This window comes from Tamandua tetradactyla, chromosome 3 (genome assembly GCF_023851605.1).
Source record: "Tamandua tetradactyla isolate mTamTet1 chromosome 3, mTamTet1.pri, whole genome shotgun sequence".
NCBI classification, from domain to species: domain Eukaryota; kingdom Metazoa; phylum Chordata; class Mammalia; order Pilosa; family Myrmecophagidae; genus Tamandua; species Tamandua tetradactyla.
In genome coordinates, this window is record NC_135329.1 from 29,605,163 (window position 1) to 29,626,794 (window position 21,632).

General features: G+C 40.5%; 1 protein-coding gene and 1 pseudogene across 6 annotated transcripts in view; one reads left to right on the top strand and one right to left on the bottom strand.

Annotated features, from left to right (window-relative positions):
* Window positions 1-21,632, bottom strand: part of ZNF395 (zinc finger protein 395) — a 63,791-nt gene that overhangs the window by 15,312 nt on the left and 26,847 nt on the right. The gene's annotated exons all lie outside the window — the stretch shown is intronic.
* Window positions 10,055-10,498, top strand: LOC143677193 (large ribosomal subunit protein mL42 pseudogene; annotated as a pseudogene).

Consider the following 21,632-nt stretch of genomic DNA (forward strand, 5'->3'; position numbering starts at 1 on the left):
CACACATCAATGACCACTTCCTGAGGTTAAATTTCTAGCTATAAAATTGCAAGGTCAAAGCATGAGTACATCTTTTTGATACACATGACCCTTAAAACACCTGAAGATTACGCAGTCTTCAAAAGCTGTAAAGAACCACAGAAATTAACCACGCCATTCTTTCTTTTACACTTCAGAAAACTGGAGCTGTCAGCTTAAGTAACTTGTTTGCTGTGACAAAGAGAGTTGGTACATGGGCCTGAACAAGATTTGATCTCCTGACTCCAAATCCAGAGTTCTTTCCACTTTCCCACTCTGCCTCAAAATTGACAGCACACTGCTCCCGAAAGGCTCCGGGATGGAGCTGCGAGTGCACCCAGAGGTGCTCAAAATGTAGGACCACAATAGGGTTGTTTATTCTTGTGACAAGCTGTTTTCCCCTGACATAAATCAAGAAGACCATTCAATGCCTCTCTAATCTCACCCCCTGACTGATTTTATGAGGGGAAGTCTCCCCAATGAACCAGGCTCGAGCGTGTTCTGAAAACAGCACACACCATTTCAGCATCCTCTGTGGATTTGATGTCCCCCCATTTATCACACAGTAACTATAGAAAGCCAGGAAGTGGGCAGCACCATCTTCACCATTTTAGAAAGAGAAAGAGCTAGCGAAGCTATCGAAATAGAAACCTTGGTCTTAAGCTTCACTGGTCAAAATTCTCCTGCCTGAGGGGGGATTCTGACATCTCTGGCGTTCAATGAACTGCAGTGCTGGGTGGGGCCTTCTGGGGTCAGTTGGGCCACCACCAGTCTGCAAGCACATGCACCACTCCAGAAAAGAGGAGCTCTCTTTACAGGTCCCTCCCTTGGCAAAGGCTCTACGACTTCCCCTAGTATTCCTTATCAGTCCTCAGCCTTACTATTAGGAAATTTCTCCTCTGATCCATATCCTGTCTGCTAAGTGAGCGTCAGGAGAAAATATGCTTGACCTGCTGTCAGGGGTCGTGTGCTCGCTCCCCACTCAATTGTGAGGCCCTTTAACCTCAGTGACTGTTTGCTCACTTGGAAATCAGAATGCTCATCACCCTTCTCACAGGATCAAATGAGAACATTCCTACAGAAGCCTTCTGCTAACTGTAAAGTGTGATTTAAATGCAAGTAGCGTTGTCGGGATCAAGTTCAATCTAGTTCTAGCCTCAGTGGAAAGGGACATTTGGGGTATAGCCTTCTGTATCATCCTGTATTACACTTACATTTCACATTCTTAAAAAGACTACACCTTTGCAAGGAGGACAGTCTCTTTTCTTCTTTTAGGTAATATCTTCTAACCCCTGGATCATTTAGATAGCTCACCTCCAAACCCCTGAACCCCTTATACATGTACATATACATTATATGTATAGCTAACCCTTCAGAGCATTTGCTATGTGTCAGACCCTACTAAGTGCTTTACAGGCATTCTTTCACAAGCAGGTACCATTAGCACCCATCCGTGTTCTACACTTATAAAAAATTGAGGTTGAGAGAAACCAAGGTCAAAGCTGGTAAGAGGCACAGTCAAGATCAAGACCCCAGGACCTACTAACTTCAAAGTCTGTATTTTTTACCACTATACTATGTACCCCCACCTGTTTCCAAATATGTTCTGCGACCTATGACTTATGGCCTCTACTTCTCATTTTCTGGGACTCTACTGACTTCCACATTCACTATCCCTGTCAGGATCTGGCATCACAAGACACTGCCCAACCTTCAGAGAGCCATGCTTCATGCTCAAAACCCCAACTGCACCCTCCTGCCTGGTTACCCCTCCTTGTCCCAGCCACTAGGTGCCCTCCTCAGCTTCATTCTCACAAGCTCCCCTCTGAGAACTGGCTTCCGTTGACTCACTGACAACAGATCAGAACTTGGCTGTCCCTTCACCACCACAAGCCTGAGTCCTTTGCTTCTGCACAGGGCTCACAGGGCGGCTCCATTACCAGCTGACCTGGCTGCCCCTGCTCCTTCTCTCAGGTCTGGGGTCTGCTGGGAGGAGGGGAAGAACCGAACCCAGCAACGTTGCAAACTCGTGTGCGTCCTTCTAGGAAGCCCTCACGGTTCCTCAGCCATCCTGGTTCGTCTCCTCTAGACCTCCTGGCACATTCCCAACCACTGCTGTGAGTTGAGGACCTGATATGCGCAAAGCACATCCCAGGTGTTACGGCAGGAATAATATACTAAGGTTTTCAAGTATCTCAATATCGACTGAAGTACCAATTGTTTTCCTTCCCGAATACCCTTCCAGCCTAATTCTACCGAGTCTACTAAGCTTGGCATTTGAAGAGGCTGCTCTAACCACATTTCTTCTCCCTTCCATCCCCTCTTCTCCTGCCCACACTTCCACCAAAGAGAAAACTGTTGCCACAGCTATTGGTTCAAACTTTCTCTGGTCAGTTTCTATAAACCCTCTTTACTTTTTAAACCTTATTCAAAAGTACCTCTAGGCTTTGTTTGGGTCCCTTCACACCCCCATCTCTCCCCAATCCTAGCCTCTTTCCTAACCATTCCAGAAAATTATGCTTGAGAACATCACCACAATAGCAAAAAGTGAATGGCAAAAACTATTTTAGAAATAATAATAAAGTTGTAAATATGTTTTTTAAAAGCGTTTGTCATGACAAGCATTTTATTCAGAGTTTCAAGGGCGGGAATCAGATTAGCATCGTATTTCCACCAGGAATTCCCTAGAAAGCAAAGATAAGACAAGAAAAAGGTCCGAGTCACTGCATTCATACAGAGATCCTGCTTAGTTATCTGGTGATTTTACATTCAATCACGCTATTCCAGAATGCTTTACTGTAACAATAAAAAGGAAAAGAAACGTACAGAGTAAATTCTTTACCACTAGAAAAACACATTTATTGAAGCTAAACTGGTTTTAAAAACTCGGTCACCTACCTTCATCCTTGAAGCCTTAAATCAGAAGTGAGAGAGCTAATTTCACTGAACTCAGAAAAGGAAGAGGTGAAGACGCAATGCCACTTAGAGACAAAAGATGGCAGTAACGATCCAGAGAAAAAGACAACTCCTTTCTTGGCAAAAACAACATGGCCACCCCCACTTTCTAGAGCAGGAAGTTCGGGGTTTCTGCCACTGAAAATGAAGAAAGGGTAGTATTTCCGAAATTCCTCTGCTTCCAATCTTAGACACAGCCTGAAATGGTTGACCAACAAACTCTGATAATGTTTTTATAAGCCTTTCTTCTTTCCTTTTTTTATTTAAAGAGTACTTCACTTTTTATTTTGTTGTTGAGCCTGCACCTTCCAAAGCCAACTAGATTTGCAAAGTCTGTGATCCTGCTATTTTCTTGTGCACTGCTTTTTTTGTTCACTAGCCCTTCTCCTTGCACTGGCCCAAATTCCACACTGAAATACATTTTATTGTTTAATTTCAGTACCCTGACATCTTACATTTTAAAAGCAGAACAGAGAGAAGGGGAACTGACTGTATTATGCGCCCAACAGGCACTGGCTTTCACAAATTATATCTAATTTAATCCTCAGGACAACTTGAGATAAACATAGTGTCTTCTATTTCTGATGAAGAAACTGAGCTGCAGCGAGGTTAGATTATCGAGCCACATGACTAGAAAACAGCAGGTCTACCACCTGAACTCTTGTCTATATTGTGCCATTATTTTAGTAGGTACGGGATCTCCCAAAATAAAATATTCAACTAAGTTGCTTTTTACATATGGGGTATTTTTTTTTCCTATGTCAATGACCTGTAATAGAAAAAAACAGCTCCCAATATTCATTCATTTCCACAAGCAATTTCTTTCTTTGAAAATCCCATCACTTGCCTCTCAGCCTCCTACCTACAAAATAAAGATCAATGCCTTAGTCTGACCTTATTAAACAGCCCGAGTCACTGTTAATCATTTAGAGGTTTGAGAACTTTATACAAACACTGCCCTCTGAATAGGCACAGAGAGGAAATGAAATCAATACAAAAAGTTAAGCAAAACTGCAGCCAAGTTTATACTAGGGGTCAATAGCATGGGAAGGAAAAATCTGAAGAAAAAAAAAGGCTAAATCTAGGCTGGACAGCATCACCAGGTGTTATTTAGTGTTTCTGCTGAGTTAATCAGCAACTCATAATAAATACCAAAGACAAGCATTATTCTTGTACTTCCTGAAGAGTAAATGTCTTCTGCTCTGTTAATAACACAGTCAAAAAGAGTCTTCAAGGATTCAGCCGCGAATTAGAGCACTACAAATAACAGCCATAAAGGTGGATCTCCTGTATTTTACATCTCCAATTGAGGGTCCCACCCTCCCTTCCTAGCATGCTTCTACTATTTTAACTGCAGCCTCCCTCGAACCTCTTTTCCCTGATCTCTACTCATTCACTGTATAGGGAGCTATCAACGATCCATATAAACCAGCCATCCCCTAATTTGCCATACAATTCTGGAGCAGCAAAGAGAAATCAAGAAATAATTTGTTTCTGAGTAACAATAACAGTATTCAACATGTAGCCAAATGCCACTTAGAATTTTGCATTATCTATTTATGGAATTTCTTGTTTGATACATAAATTCATGTGAAAGCAACAGTTGCTGGCTGATACACAGTTCCAAGGGGATCCTGAGCTCTTCTGTGCTTCTCACCTCTACTGCTGTCATCAATAAGAAGGGTTGGCTGCCCCAGAATATGTATTTTGGTGAATGTCCAAAAGGGGTTTTTCCAGGCTCAGCAAACATTATCCTGATGTGCTAATAGCCCTTAATGAGGACACCTGCCATCAGTTAAATAACTGGAACAGACAGAATGGCAAAACAAACCTCCTCTATGGTCCGGAATTGCGAATTGCTATTTGACATGTGACTGTTGCCAGACAACCACATGTCTCAGCACACGTAGGCGAGCGCATGCACTGACACACACTGGTTGCTGGCTCCGGCCCCCCAGGGAGGCTGTGGCAAACCATAGATATCACCTAGTGGCACTTCTAGAAACCATGTCATGAGTCAAAGCTATTACACAACCCGTGAGTTTGTGTGTGTGAGTATTTAAGTTAAGGAGTTGGAAGTTATCCAAAGCTTGGGTGCTTGCTACCTTCCTATTGATCAATTTATGGATCAAGGTGAGGGATCTCCACTCTCTGCCAAGAGTTTCAGGTCTAGACTCTCAGCTTTCTGTATATTTTGTGACCCCCCCATTGGGTACGACTGTAGAATATCAGTTTCAGGTTCTAGTTCTTTGGTTAATACTTTGCTATTATTCTTGGTATTTTATCAGAAAGTTGACAACTTTTTCTTTTAAATCTTATGACGTTTTAATTAAAAATTTTCTCGGTGTGATGTTTTAAGCTCATCCAAAGAATAAAATGTTTGCAGCAAACCACTTCCCTTATTTTACAATAGCACTCAGTGGAAAATAAGATTTCCAAATAATTCATCTGAAGCAATTCCTAGCCAGGGAATAACTTTATTGATAGATGCCATGTGCATTTACAAGCATATTTACAGTTAATATTCAAATAGACTGTGGTCTCCCCAGTTTGCAGTTCACCATTTGAACCTTGGTAGAAGCAAGCTGTCACATCCCATCATCACTACTCGGCTGCTGCCTGGTGGTTCTCAAGTCTTATTTTTTTCTGGGATGTCTTCCTCCAGGGAAAGTAAAAACAATACTTACTTCACTGAACATACATGGACCTTTTCTTTCCAGAGGACCCTTTTCCCAGCCTAGCTTTAGATAGAAACCTAACCCAGAGTACCCAAGGGCCTAAGTTAAAACTTATAAATCACCCAAGTTATTTTTATCAGGCCTTCCTATACCATTAAAAAAAAAAAAAAAGGCAGGAGGGAGGTGAAGAGGGAAAAGTTTTAGATTTTCACAATACAAACTTGAGATATCTAGCACTCAGCATATCAATGATCAATTCTATATTTTTAAATCAACTAGAGAATGACAATTTGGATTCTCAAGGCATTCTGTTTATTGTCCTTTTTTGAAGGTATTTTAAAAACTAGAGTATAAGGCATCAATGTATAATAATTTAGACTACCAGCATTTTTTAAATTATAGAATTTCAGGATTGACTGGGACCTTAAAGGTTACCCAACTCTCATTCAGGGCTGAAATCCTCTCTACAGTATCCCTATAAACAAGCACCTAGCCTTCCTATTACTGTAATAGATGTAATAGAATAATGGAAGGGAAAAATAAGGGTCCAAACAGCAGCCCTATTTTCATTTTCCAGCAGATGGGACACAAAAATATGTTATCCTGATCAACGAACATTTTTCAATCAAGTAAAAGAAACTGTTCTGTTTGCACTGCTGGCAGGGAAGGAAAGCATTTCTACAGCTCTACCCAAGAACTTTCCTTCACACCTACCTCCCATTTGCTTTCAAAAACACCAGTGCCCTTTGTTCATACTTCGGTCATATATGCACCACTCTGTAATATACAAGATAATTCTTAGCACGGGTTCTTGACATAGAGTTAGAGCTCAAAAATCTGTAACTATTTTCACTAACATCAATAAGACTGCCATCTCCCTTAGACTGTAAGCCCTTTGAGGGCAAACACCATATCTTGCTTATCTCATCCAGATTTATGATTTTAAAGAGATGATACTCTAAGGGGTAAGGAGAGCCCCAGATTCAAGAGTGATGTGCTATAAGAAATAATACTTGCTGCTTGCCCTAACAAGAAGACAGAGATCAAAACCAAAGGTAGATTATTAAATAGTGTTCAAATTCGGTTCTAAGACGGGCAAAAAACTCAGTTCTTAAAACACATGGCAAGTAGTATGAAGTAGTAGTTATAAGTGAAATTATGCTTACAAATGTTCCATATGAGGCAGAGATGTTGTTTAGTACTGTTTTTGCAAATGCTTGGGGGTGGGGGCGTGCCACAAACATGCACATGTGTGAGCGCGCGTGTGTGTGATTAAACCTGATTTAAACTTTACTGAAACCGTGTGAGAGTTGGGTGCAGGGTTGGGGTGGGGGGTACTAACTCAGCATTTCAGTATTTTACACAAAGTGGGACCAGAGGGAGGGCGCCAGGGACTGGGTATCCCTGAGAACAAGCCCTATAGGGCCAACAGTTCTGTGGCAGTTTTCAAGTTACGTTTATAAAATTAAATAAAACTACCAGTGAACAATATTTGAATACTACTTGGGTTTATACTCATTTTTAATACATACTTGGGGGAGCTTTTTTTTTTTTCTGACTTCCCAGGAACTCAAGAAAATATGGAGGGAGAACAGTACCCTCATTTAAAGCTGAGAAAACAGATTCCTCAAGAAATTCACAAAGCTAGCAAGCTGTAGACGGTGCAGCTTTCCTAGCTCCTTGGTCCAGTTCTCCCTCCTCTGTGAGAAGAAACCCCGCAGCAGGCAGGGCCTCCCTAGTTCACAGCCTTGATGTCTTTATGTCACCTCTTGCCTCATCTGATCCCTACAACACTGTCGAGGAAAAAAGGTGAGCTTTAATAGAAAGAAGGGACCTATTGGAGGCACCTACATGAAAATCAAAAAGTGGCAAGAAAAAAAAAACCAAAATATAAAAACACATACATCAGAACTTTATCAAAAAGCCCAAGAGTCAAGGGCCAGTTAATGTAAGGCCTTCAGTAGCACACCAGTCAGAAAGGGAATCGTGGTGATAACTGATGCTCATGGTGCCAATTCTTAAGACCCCACAAGAAGGTCTCCTAGTCCCATTCTTTTAAGAAGGCTCTTCTATATATATATATATATATATATATATTTTTTTTTTTTTTTTTTTTTTTTAATAGAAATGAACAAAGTAGAAAAACTACTTGGAACTCAACATTCACTTAAACAAATGATTACATTCCATGATAATGGAAAATAAATAAAAATTACCCCAGGCAATGAAATGGTTAAAGTAGAAAACTGGTTTGAAGCTCAATATACACTTAAACAATCAATGCCAGATTATAAATAGGCAGTGGGGTTTGGGGAGGAGGGCTGGAGCTACCTGGTGACGTGCCTAGCAGTTGTGAAGGTAATTTAAAAGCCAGCAGCCCTCTCCAGTGGAGGGTCCTGGGGCATAGAGGGCTGCAGGTACCCAATCACAATGTCTGGGGCTAGGGCAGGAGAGTGACATCCAAAATTAAAGATAAGAAATTGCCCACACAGACCAGATTGGTCAACTATAGGAACATAACCAGAAAAGACAAAATGTGTAAGGGAGGGCATCGAGGTGCCACCCAAATACCCCCCCAGGAATCCAAACATCAGGTGGGAGCCACCCATTCAAAATGCAAGTTAATGGAAAATAAACTGTAATTTTTGAAATTTTAAGTGGCAAGGGAAAAAAATGTGTGCTGTAGGGTGAAAGAACATTCTAGTGGCTGATGACATTAAGAGAAGAAGGAGAAGGAGAAAACAAAACCTGAAATAAGAGCTGGATATCAGAATTTCTCTGTTCTGAGGACCAAGATGGCTGGCTGATCAATGGGAATAGTTCTTTCTAGGCACAAGGAAGAGAGCAGTCTATCACAGATCAACTTTGAATCCAACCTGTCCTTTATTCTGATTCTCCAATTAACTAGGTTTTCTGAGTCAGGATGGGGGGGCAGCCCTACCCCCAAAGGTGCATAGCTTCAGAATCCACTATCACCTTCTCCTGGGAGATTCTGCTTTGTTCATGGAAGACCCCTAATCCCAATGGGAATGCCATCCATCCCTCAGGAATGCTGTATGGTGGGGGCTGGGGGGCCACTGGATATCACTGAGTGCTAAAACTTACTAATGGACACATAAAATGGACACCAAATATTTTCGGTAGAAGACTAAGCCAAGCCACATTTCAGAGGGAACTTGTTCTAGAGAAACAGCAGACTCTGAGTGAAAAGAAACACAGGCCATCCACTTTGACCTGGGTGACCTTAGGACAATTAGCCACTGTCTCAGAGGATCAGTTCCCCAACCTCACCTGCAAAAATGACAATAGTACACATGTCACAGAGCTATTAAGAAGATAAAAGTTGCACAGTGCCCAGCATCTGGAAGGTGGTCAACAAATGGGCTTCCTTCCCCCATATCCCTTTTTCAGAACCGAGCTAGGTATCTAAATAACACAAGGAGCAACTCTGAATGCTGATAGGTGGCATCTAGGAACTGGGGTTGTAAAAGGACATTCAACCAGAACCAATAACACAGCTACTAACTCTAAAGAAAATCAACAAGTTGACTATTGGGTGAACCATTAATTAACTGAAATCACAATAAAGCTCATTTCAGCAAGAAAAGACAACACCAAGAAATCTAACCTATTTTATTTAGAAGGCTGCTAGTCAAAATGCACCAACCTCAGGGTTCAGTGCTGATAATTCAACATCAAGACGGATGGGCTTTAACCCTAGAGTCCAAAGTCAGTAACCAGGCCCCTTTCCATTTCCCATGTGACCAGGCCCCAGCTTGCCTCACTTTCAGTGAACAGGTCCCACTCCTGCTCTCCTCCCCTGAAGCTTAAATCTCAGTCTTGGTTCCCTGCCCAGTGTGGTTCAATGCCTGCTGCCAAATTTCCCCAAGGCATTGCTTCATAAGCCCTCTTTGAAGTATCTCTAATGCCTGCTGGTAGGCCCTTCCCAGATCTCTTGCCCCACATAGCAGATGCTTTAGTATCTGGGTTTTAGCCATTCCTGATCCAGGCCCCACCAGTGCCAATGACACAGAAGCCTCTTCAACAGAAACCCAAGGAGGAGTGCAATGCAGGACAAACACACCCACCTTAGGCTGAGGGAGACAGACATATTTCCCACCCAAAAACACAAAATCAACCTTACTGAAGAGAATACAGATACCATAGAAAACAAGATAATTTAAATACATAGTTGAAATTTGGGCAAAGTTGGGGAAGGGAATTTGTCCAAGGCACAAACCACTAATGAAGGACCTTAAACATACCTTTCTTAAAAGAAAGCCATGGGGACAAGACAGCAGACATGTTCATATCTGTGGAGGCTTGAAAATATGTGTGCCCAGAAGCAGGTTTTTAAAGCAGTTTCTCTTCAAAACATCTTTTTATACCACCCAATATATACCTTGATTCACCATGGCAGTAGCAGCAGTAAAATGGGCGATATCAAGTAGGACTATCTTGAAACATTTATTTTCAATTCAAAATGGAGTTTTATATTGTGTTTGTCATAAATCTACATATAGTCATCTGCTCTTCCAGATGACACTATATTGACAAGTAGGACTTGCTCTGACATCCAATGCAGGAAGATAGCATGCCATCACCCTTCTGTGGATATTCCACATGAACACACAAAACCTATCCCTCAACCAGATCCTGTGCATAATAATGAAGAAACACATGGCCAAGTACTGAAAACCAGATTAGAAGAAAAAGAAGAACACCTTAAGCAAGGACCCATGATAGAACAGCTTAGCAAAATGTTCTTTATTACTAAGCACTGTTGGTCTCCTCACGGACAGTATCACAGACCCCGTAGGAAACTAAATCCCCTAAAAGAGAGATGATTTTCAAGTTCTCTTTAGGAATCAAAGAGAAATGTTATCTTTTGCCTTATCTGCCATTTGAGAAAATGTAATCTGGTGTATTTACCAATATTATATAGTAAAATAGCAATAAAATATCTTTTCATATATTAAAAAAAAAGAAAGAAAGTCACATAAGGAATCTTCATGCTCCAACAATTGTGGGGTTGATCGTGAGGTCAAAGAAATTTAAAGGGATGAGTGCTCACTCCAGCCTTAGCTCAGGATATCAGGGTGTCCACTCCTAGATGTTTTTTCTGAAATGGACAGGGTGGAAGCACTAATGACAGCATTAATGAAATAGTGCATACTGATGAGGATGTTCCTAAACCAAAGTGGCAAAATGAATGTAGATAAATCACAAAGACCAGATGGCCCACGCTTGAGTGTTCCGAGAGAAGTGAAGGGTAAAATTGGCACTAGGTAGTCCAAACACACAGGCCACGTCATAGCAATGATGAGCTCGCCCCTGCTGACACCATACAAAGTCTCACGCCCTTATCAGGTTGGTACACTGGATGCAATTTGGGGCCAATATAAGACTAAAATATTTTAAAGAAAGGGTAGCGTGATGTCCACAAGGAATAAAATCACATGAACTACTTTATTAGAATTGTTACAGAGCAAACAGGCAAGAGGATAATAGAAATCCTTATATATAATCCACATTCTTTCAAAGACTGATGTTCCTTTAGGAATGATCAGTTATCATCTATCAAAAACCTGTCAGTCACTTGCTAAGCATTTCATATGCTCTATGTTACTTAATCTTCCACAATAACTCCATGAGATAAGTACAATCATCTTCCCCATTTTACAGATGACAGGAGTGATGTTCCCCAAGGCCAAAAACTAGTGACAGAACTAAGGTTTGAGTCCAAAGATACCCGACTACAAAATCCGTGCTCTTTCTACTATGCTATACAGGGAGGAAAATTGTGCATTGAATGAGATCAGACTACATGACTTCTTCAATCTCCCTTTTAATAAAAACCTGAGTCACCAAGAGGCTCCTGAGTTGGCGGTGGTTGTGTATGGAAGGGGAAATGATCATTTCTCAAAGCATGGGGCTCCCTCATGATCAGCACAACAACTCATTTTATTTAACACTTTTACAAATATCAGAAAAAGAATGCACAGTGAAATATTCTGAGTTGCAAATAATCTGCCACTTCCCAACTATTTGACCTTGGACAAATTACCCCACCTCTCTGTGCCTCAGTTTCCTCACCTGTAAAACCAGAAAAACATTAACTTCTATGCTAGAGGGTAATTTGTGGCTTTAATAAGGCAATGCAAATTTTTTTTCAAAAGTGCCTTAGTTTTTATTTATTTATTTATTTATTTTGGCATGGGCAGGCACCAGGAATCGAACCTGGGTCTCCAGCATGGCAGGCAAGAATTTCGCCACTGAGCCAGCATTGTACCACCCTGCCTTGGTTTTTAAGAGTCACCAAGTTCTTCCTCTTAGAGATCCTGATTCCTCTGGTCTGAGGGAGGGGCCTAACAAATATCAGAAAATACACACGAAACTGAGCACTGTGCCAGGCATAGAGGGCTCAATAAGTGTTAGCTTAGGGGAAAAAAAAAAAAAAGACATAAAACTCTGGGTAGTGACAAGTCAAACTTTTGGGAATTCTTCCCAAGATTACAGGAAAGTCTGTGCAAGTAGGCAGAAAAGCAGTCAATACATTTTAACATCAGCAAAAGCAGTATAATATGTATAAGGAAAAACTAGAACAGTCATAACCCAGTAAAAGGACCTTTAAGTTATTGTAGATCAGACTGCCATCCCACTGTTGTCACAGAGGCCAAAACAGTTCTGTCCAGCGTCACTACCAAAGTACTAAAAACAAAAAGAGACACAGTGCTCCACCCTCACCCCATAAAATTAAAGTATCGCCCACACTGCAATACTAGTTGCTGGCCATACAGAAAGATAATTTGTAAAACCAGAGGATAATCAACCTAGTGAGCTGCATGATAGGAGGGTAAGCTAAGAAGAGAGTGTTCTTTAGTCCAGAAAGATCCAGGCCAGAAGAGCCCTGGGGGAATCTACCAAGTCATAACTGAGATAAGATGAGGCTGGACTTGATCACCAAATCCCGAAAGGACAGAAAAGGGAGCTTCTACTAACACCTGCAGAAGATCAGAGGAGGAGATACCTCTGTACTGGGAGGTGATATAAATGCTTTACTGTGTTTGGATATTTGTATGGATGCGAGAGTGGGGTTCCTCTGGGGTTCTCAACATCTGCATTGAGGTCTGAGGGCAGATGCATGGTGAAGTAATTAAGGCTGCAAATGGTCTCCACTCCTTACCAGCTGGATACCCAGCTACACCAGCATGTACCCACCCTTAGCATTGTCTTCAAGAGGGAGACAGCGAACCAAGCCCTCCCTTGTTATGCTGAGGTCTAACCTGATATAATGACTCTCCATATTTTCTAAGAGAGGAGGTCTTCAGAGATCTAGAGATGATGTCAGGAAGTATAAATGCAGAATGGCACTCTTCTTCAATTAAAAAAAATAAAATAAAAATAACACTGCAATTTTCTAGATTTGTTAAAAGAAAACTGTTTCCAAATGCCTCACCCTTGGCTCAAATGCCTAGGACACACTTTGTATTCTAAAGAAGGCTCAAAGTTTCCCAAACCCTGCACTGCGCCCCGCCCCCCATAAAAAAAGAAGGATCAAAGAAGAATCACAGATATGCTTAAAGCCTCTAGTTAGAGAACGAACTGGATTTAGAATTTACCATCCAGAGTCCACAATCTGCTGCTTATCCTTCCTGCTATTCTCCCCTATACAACTACAGGTATACACTACAGACACAGAGGCCAAAGTCCCCTGGAGAGGTGGCAGGAGACATGGGGAGGGGGGAGCATACCAGACAGAAGGAACTATGGGGCCCAGAAGAGCTCTTCTTGACACCAATCCTAGCTCAACCAGGCTGATGTGAGAAGGTGGGTGAGCACACACCTTGCATGTGCTAAATGTGCTAAAATAACTGCTTCATGTCTGAGTATACTTCAAGCATTCCCTGGTCCACTTTAATTCTAAGATACAAACTGATCCTATAATGTATCTTTATTAAAATTAAAAATTAAAGCACCCTGTTACCCAGCAATTTCACAGTATCTACCCTAGAGAAACACTCACGTGTGTTGTAAAGGAGGCATGCACAGTGATGTTTGCTGTAGCAGTGTTCGCAATAGTAAAGGATGGAAATAACCTAAATGCCCAACAACTGGGGAAAACTAAATAACTGTGGTCTCTCCAGTCTGAGTTATAGGAGTTAAACAAAATAAAAAAGATCCCTCTGTACTGATGTGGAATAAGCACTAAGATACAATGTTGAATAGGAGGGGTGGGGGGAGGAAACAACAGCACGATACATGCAGTACAGTGCACTTAATTTTTTTAAAGTTCTATAAGCATAAATATAAGTTTTTAAGTTCTATAAGCATAAATATAAGTATGTAAAGCATTTGAAGAATATAAACAAACCCACAACAGCTGCTAATCTCTGGGGAAAGGACTGGGGTTAAGACTGTCCTATGAGGAATATTTTTACGTGCTCTGGAAAGTTTGCATTTTTTTCTAGAAAGAGTATATTCTTGTACTACTTTTACAATGAAGATTTTGTTTAATTTCAAAAAAAGAAACTGACCCTGTTTGAATCATTTCAATTACGTGTTTGGGGTAATTGCTATCTGAATGAGGTGTGACAATCTGACACAGATTCCCAGAAGGCTCAGAGCTCAACAGGGCAAAGCGCCACTGTGTTTCCAGTTGGCCGTGGGTTTTGCAACACAGATCTTGTTTCAATATCACAAGCCCAACTCTGTAACTCTGTGGGTTGTAACATTTATAAACTAGTTAAAGGAAGAGGCAGGGAAAAAGAGAAAGTGTGTCAAAGGGATTTCTAGGAAATCCAAAAGGATGTCCAAGAAGTAATTTCAGCTCTTCTGAGCAGTCTATTTCTCCAATACAGCAAATAAAATACAGAAACACACAGACAGACACACACATACACACACCAATAATGGCAGTACCTACCCCGTCACACTTATTCCACACCAGGCTTTCTGTACCTCCAATTCTTCCTTCTGAGATTCAAGTTTGCTAACATAAATTCAGTTCCCCTGGGCTAACGGGAAGGAAGAATCTGAGCATCCCAATGGACAAGCTCAAGTACATTAATATTTACTTACTGTGGCTGCCAAACCAAATAGGATACGAATTTTTTTAAACACACCTCTACACCTTTTCAAAGCACCATGTATAAAGTCCTATAGAAAGACAACTGGAATATTAAGAACCTACAAGACAAAACTAACGTATGATGATAGAAATCAGATCTGTGATACTTGGTTGGGGATAGGGGGTATCTGGAAATGGGCACGAGGGAACTTTCTGGGGTGACGGAAATGACCCCGTCTGGATATGCATTTCTCAAAACTGATTACACAGCACAACTTAAGATCTGAGCATTTCACTGTGGGTAAATTATACCTCAATTTAAAAATAAATAAATAAATAACCCTACTCGAACACAGTTTCTATCCTGGCTACAGCAGAACTTTGAGCTGTTCTATCAGACATCGGAAATCTCTGTTGTGCTATGTAAAGAGCACAAGTACCATGGCGACAGTCACCATAAAAATAGATAATAAGATTAAAATGGATAGAGGACACATGAATTTAAGAACAGCACACGAAGAACAATTCATTTTCAGCAGAAGAAAAAACAGAGGAGGGGAGGGAATTTTTTATTGTTCCTGCACCATGAAAAATATCCACTACTGTGGTTCTTTTCACTGAGTTTTATGTCTTCCCAATACTAAAAGGACATACAAAAAAGGCAGGGAACTGTTATTTCTTATTTTATTTTACTTTAAACAAACAAACAAAAAGGATATGATAGTACAATTTTTCCCATAACCACTGTATGTGGTCCAGTGAACTCGTCCCATAGCAACTGAACAAGCAGAGCCCATCCTGGAAGGCACGATGACGCAGAGGGAAAGAAGACCTGGATCCATCATCAACAAATTCACTAACAGTTTAAACTCTAATTCTACATAGCCCAAGGTTTGCCTGTACTTTTTACAAATACCTAAAACTTTTGTTCCTTAGGTCGGTACACCCCAAAATTGCCTTACTCCTTGAAAGAGAGAGCACGTCCTTCCAAATACTGGTTTTTTTTTCAAATGTGAAGAGGTGCACATGAATCACTTGGAGAGAAATCATCTTGTGATATTCTCCAAAGATGAGATAAAGCAGCCTCTATTTCTTTGCAGAGCTCTCTAAGAAACTTTTGCAGTGTGATTTAGATCTAGTAGGGCTCCTAAAAAAAAAAAAAGTATAAAAAATATAAGAAGAATCTGAAATTTTTAAATAATCAGGGTGGATTTAAAATAACCCATTCTGTAAGTAAAATTTAGGCAAACTTAAACCAAATTTTCTACATGTAAATTGTTATTAATAAAAAGGCAAAGATAAAAAATTCCTGAACCCAAACCACAAACTAATTGCCTGGTATACAGTGAATGCTTTCTTGGAAAATCCTGCTCAAAAGTTTCTTCAAAGTCATCTGTCACTTGTCCTCTTTGTATCAAAACCTACGTAACAACCACAAGGCTCAATCTCATCCCAGGTATCAGGACGGCATTTAACACACCGTTGCCAGCGATACAAATCCACAGTGTAGATTCCAGATACAAGCAAAGCCACAGCCAAGTGGAGGACTAGGATGCAGTTAAAGAGCCCAATCTTTATAATAGATTATTTACTATACTGAGTAGAACTGGCCAATAAATGAACATCCTTCTACATGTCAATCTATTCTATTTATTATTATTTGCCCTTTCCCCCATCTCCTTGCTTTTCCCTGAGACCAAATTCAATTTTCAGCAGCACTAGTGCCACAAACTGAGTCCTGCCCCACCTTATACTAGGTCTCTATGGCCTTTCTAAAATGACCCCTGCAGGGTCTCTATAAAATGCTGGGATCCATTTATAAATATTTTCTAGGGCCCAGCACGGAGAAACATGGTGATTTGGAGCCAACCCCTGGCTGCAGTGGCGTGAGCCAGGGCAGCCTACCGGGCAGCCGCAGCACCCACTCGTGGGCCCCCGAGGACGCCTGGATGGGGACCCACCCTAAGTATTTAGAGATGGTGGAATTATAGAGATGCCACCCAAACTTACAGAGTATTCTTGGTTTACCTGGACCTCATGCAGAGTAAAAGCTGGCATGAAGTAAACTGTGTGGGATTACCAGAACTCCAGTTCATCTGCCTTGTGGGTACTGAGATAGAACAAGAAGGGTTGCAGGTATTGCACCTACGCCCATCAGTGCATCCCTCAGCCACACCAGGATAAGGGAAATCTTGAAGGCATCCCGAAAATTGCAAGGTCACCCAGATTTAGCCATAGTGGAGTCTGATTCTACTATAGTCTATTATAAATTTACTGATGGACTTATGCTACCAGACCACCAGAGTATTTCTCTTAGAAGATGCCAACTATACTTTCCGATGGTTATTTTATTCATACAAGATTGGATTTGAGACCCATCGGTCTGCTTCATATTTCATCTCACAGATAGTTGGGCTTGACTTTGCATGTCCATCTAAAGGTTTTCTTTCTGAAGAATAAGACTTTCCCAGATAGAAAAAAAATGGTTTTTGTTCAGAAATATAGAGTCATTGCTCTAGAATTTTCTTATCTGGAGACAGTATAATTACAGTTATATACAGATTTATGCCAAGGACGTGTTCACAGGGTGGAATGCATGTTTCTTCTGTCATCCCATACTTAACAGCTGTCTCTTAGTTTATTACTGCTGCAGCTGGCTAATTATTGAGGATTGCCACCTCTTTCCCTCATTCAACTCTCTATATGTCTTTTGGCCAATATAGCTAGCCTGGAATGGAATTTCATATACACCTTGACACCTCGAGGGTTTACTTCTGCCTGCTTTTTCATTCCCCATTTTTAATCAGAACTAATGAAAACTCACATGTCTAGTTTAACAGGGACCAGAGAAGTGCTACCTACAAGAGAACTGGGCCTTCCTTTCCATTCTTATTGCCACCAAGAACTTTCATTATATCATACCTAGAATATTACAAGAGAGATAGAATGGGACAGTGTCAGCCTTAAAGTTATCTTTGTGAACTAAACCCAGTTATTCCATTTTTGTTAGTCTCTCCCAACTAAGTTGTCCAAACTATGAAAAACTGTATGCACAAAGATGTCTCAGGTGGCATTACTAGTAATAGCCCAAATTATAAACTACTTAAAAGTTTGGTTCAGGGGTCAGCAAAATTTTTCTGTAATGGGTCAGAATAAATATTTTAGGCATTGCAGGCCACAGTCTCTGTCCCAACTACTCAACAATGCCATAGGCAATGTATAAACAAACAGGCATGGCTGTGCTCCAATAAACCTTATTTACAAATGTTAGGGTCATAGTTTGCCACCTGATACAGGGCAAAGATTCTCCAACCTGTTCTTTATAGACCAAATAGTAAATATTTAAGACTTTGAGAGCCATATATGATCTCATCACACGTTCTTTTTTTCTTTACAATCTTTTAAAAATGTAAAAACTATTTTTAGCTTGTGGACTATACAAAAATAGACCCCAGCCTAAATGTAATCCATGGGCCATAGTTTGGCAACCCCTGGTCTAGGGAGATAGTTAATAAATAATGATTTGTATACCCCGTATGAGTAAAGAACATTACAAAAAAAAAAATGAGAAAATGTTATATTAAGTAAAACAAGATAAAGAAATATATGAATGGGTATGATTATGGCTGCAAATAACACACCATCATATAATTTTAAAAAATGACAAAGTAAAATTATTAGCTTTAGTTACAGTAGGATAGCAGGGCAGTAAATGAATGATCCTGTATTTTTGCAATATTTCAGTTATTCAGTTTGTTTAGTTTTATGATAAAAATGTTTTAAAATTAAAAAAAATTCTAAAAAGCTTACATGAGGATGCTGACTCAAATACTACGCAACTACAGGGTATCTCTCCTATTCCACATTATCTTTAAGCTGTACCAAGTCACACAATAACCAACCCTAAGAAGTGGAAAAGACTTGGGGGTCAGCCTAATTCCTGACCTTCTCTCCTACAGCATTCCCCATCAACTGCATACAGTTCAACTTCAATGCTTCCAACAACAGGAAGCTCACCAGCCCACAGGCAGGTATTTCCATTGTGGAACAGGACAGTTCTGACACCGAGAAAATTCTTATCACATTGAACTGAGACCTGTTCTCCCAGCCTTTAAGGTTAAAGGGAAACTTATAGTCCATTAACTGCTGCGTAATCACTCTACAAGAGGAATTTGAAGCTACAGAGCCTAGATAAAGCAACATTTCTATCCATTGGTCGTATACCAATACCAACCACAAAAAATGAAGTCTCTTCTTCCCTGTACGTTACAATCATGAAAATATTTGACGGCACTAATGAACCCACCCCACGAGTGTATGCCAGTCATTCCTAATCCCATATTATCCTAGTCTCCTCCCTGTCGATAAAGACATTCTCGCACATGTGCCTTTTAAACCATGGCTCCCCAGTGGGCCAAACGTCACATGACCATCAAGAGGTCATTCCTGTGAGTGGACTGCTGGATTTCTAATCCAGTTATAAACTAGATTTGATTTTTTAAAGGCCTCACCCTACTCGGGCTCACATTAAATTCATGAACAACAGAAAAAATACGGAGACTTTTTCTTTCACATGACCCGCCCCTCCTCAGCTATCTTAGCTATACTGTGCCTGGGGGTTCTCCCCCTTTAGATTGTCAACAACTGAGATCATAGGTTGAGTTAATTATGATCCAAATTTTTAAAACTAAATCCAGACTTTACATCTACATTTAATGAATTTATTTTTTGCTCTTAATTGGGGACCCTTTACCTAGATGATTTTGAATCTTGACTTATCTACTAAGTAAGCAATTCTTACTTCTGTGCCATCAACATGTGTGATAAACATAGCTTCTGTATTTTCATTCACAACACTGGAAAAATGTTGAACAGATCAAAGCCAAAAATAGAATCCTATGGCACTCATTTTCAGACGCCCTTCCAGGCTGACTCACTGCCAATAATTAACAGTTTTTGTAAATGATAGTTAAATTAATAGCACCATAATCTAAGCCACATTTTACCATTTATGCATAACATGCACTATCACATCTTAAGAAACTGTTAAAATATTTTATAAAAGGCAAAGCGTACCATAGATGCTGCATCATTTCTCGATCTAGCCACCCATCTAACAATCATACAAGATAGGAAATGGATTTAATTTTACACCATAAGCTGACTTCCAGTTATTCTTGCATCCTATAGCCACACATTTTTGAACAAAAAAGTATTTCAATTGTTTAATGCTACAAAAGCAATATTTTTTAAACTTTTATTTTGAAATAATTCCAAACTTACAGGAAAGTTGCAAAAATAATACTGAGAATTCCAATACACTTCCTACTCAGATACCCAGCTTTCATCTTCTTGCCATATTTGTTGCATCACTCTGTCTTCTAAACATTTGAGAGTAGGATGCATATACCACACTCCTTTACCACTTAGTACTTCCATGTGTCTTTCCTAAGAACAAGTATATTCACTTATGTATCCACATTAAGTATAGCTATCAAGTTCAGGAAATTTAACCTTAAGACAAGCAGTCTACATTTCAATTTTTTCAACTGTCTCAATAACACCCTTTGGGGCATTTTCTCCTCCACTATTAGATCCAGTCCAGCATTAATATATTACATTTAATTGTCACCTTCTCTTTAGCCTGTTTTTTTTTTTTTTTTTTTTTTTTTACAAAAGTAAGCTTTTTTTGCATGGGCAGGCACTAGGAATCGAACCCAGATCTCTGGCATGGCAGGCAAAAACTTTGCCTGCTGAGCCACCGTGGCCTTCCCCCAAAGTAATTATTCTTAAATAGATTATCTTTATCCCAATCTGTCAGAAGCAGAGTGACAACTGTTCAATCCCTCTCACCTGTAGCTCCCCTGAGACACACTCTGACTCACAGGTGGTTATGGACTCTCTAGAGTAAATCAGACAGTCTCTATCCCACAGAGACATGAATTTATTCACTTTGGCTGGTCCCTAAATCAGTAACGTTTTCTCAGCTTCATTTGGATTAACACCTGGGCTTGAACCAGTTATTCTGTGGTGTGATCAGCTTGAATTTCTCTGGATCTCGGAGGCCTTAACCCTAGGGCACCTTGAGGGTAAGGAACTAAGAGAAGAAATGCTGCAGACCCTCTCCTAGCTCTTGGTTTATTATTGGCTCACAGAACCAAAGCTCTTGAGAATCTAGTCATACAGCTTTTGACGGTTATGACTCACATTTCACCAAGTTATCACTCAGACATCGTACACAGAGGATATGTGCCAGGCGCCATCATCTAACCATTCCAGAGAGGGAAATTGGAAGGCGTGAGAGATCCTGGAGTCACTGAAAATTTGCCTCACTATAGAGAATACAGGCCAAAGCCCTCTCTAATTAATACCATTACACTCACCATAAAAATGTTTCAAAATGCCAGGCAGCAGCTCCTCACAAAGTGCCACTGACTTGCCATAAACAAATCCATTGCAAGCCAATATCTCAGATTCCATAGTATCTCACTCTTACCTTAGATCCTCCAATGGCCACCCAGAGCCAGTGACAGAAATCCCAAATTCCCTAGCTTGGCATCAAGTATCTTGAAAACTGAGGTTGCAAACCCAGATGCATACCGGACTAGGCAGGGAATGTAAAGCGACTAGATTGAGGCCAAATGGGCACACTGGGACTAAAACCAACTGGAGAACAAACTGGCGAATGCAAAGCCTGTCTCCTGTCCACAGGGGGCAGCACTACTCAGCTCTAGAGGCTCTAATTCTCTAAGAGAGCCTCAACTCCAGAGGTTTCTGGATTGTTCCCAATTTTTTTTAAATCTTCGTGTAGTCCAAACTATAACATGTCTGCAGACTTAAAATAGTCTGTGGGCCACCTGTTTACAATTCCATTTGACCCTAATACACCTTTCCAACCCGATTTCTCCCTC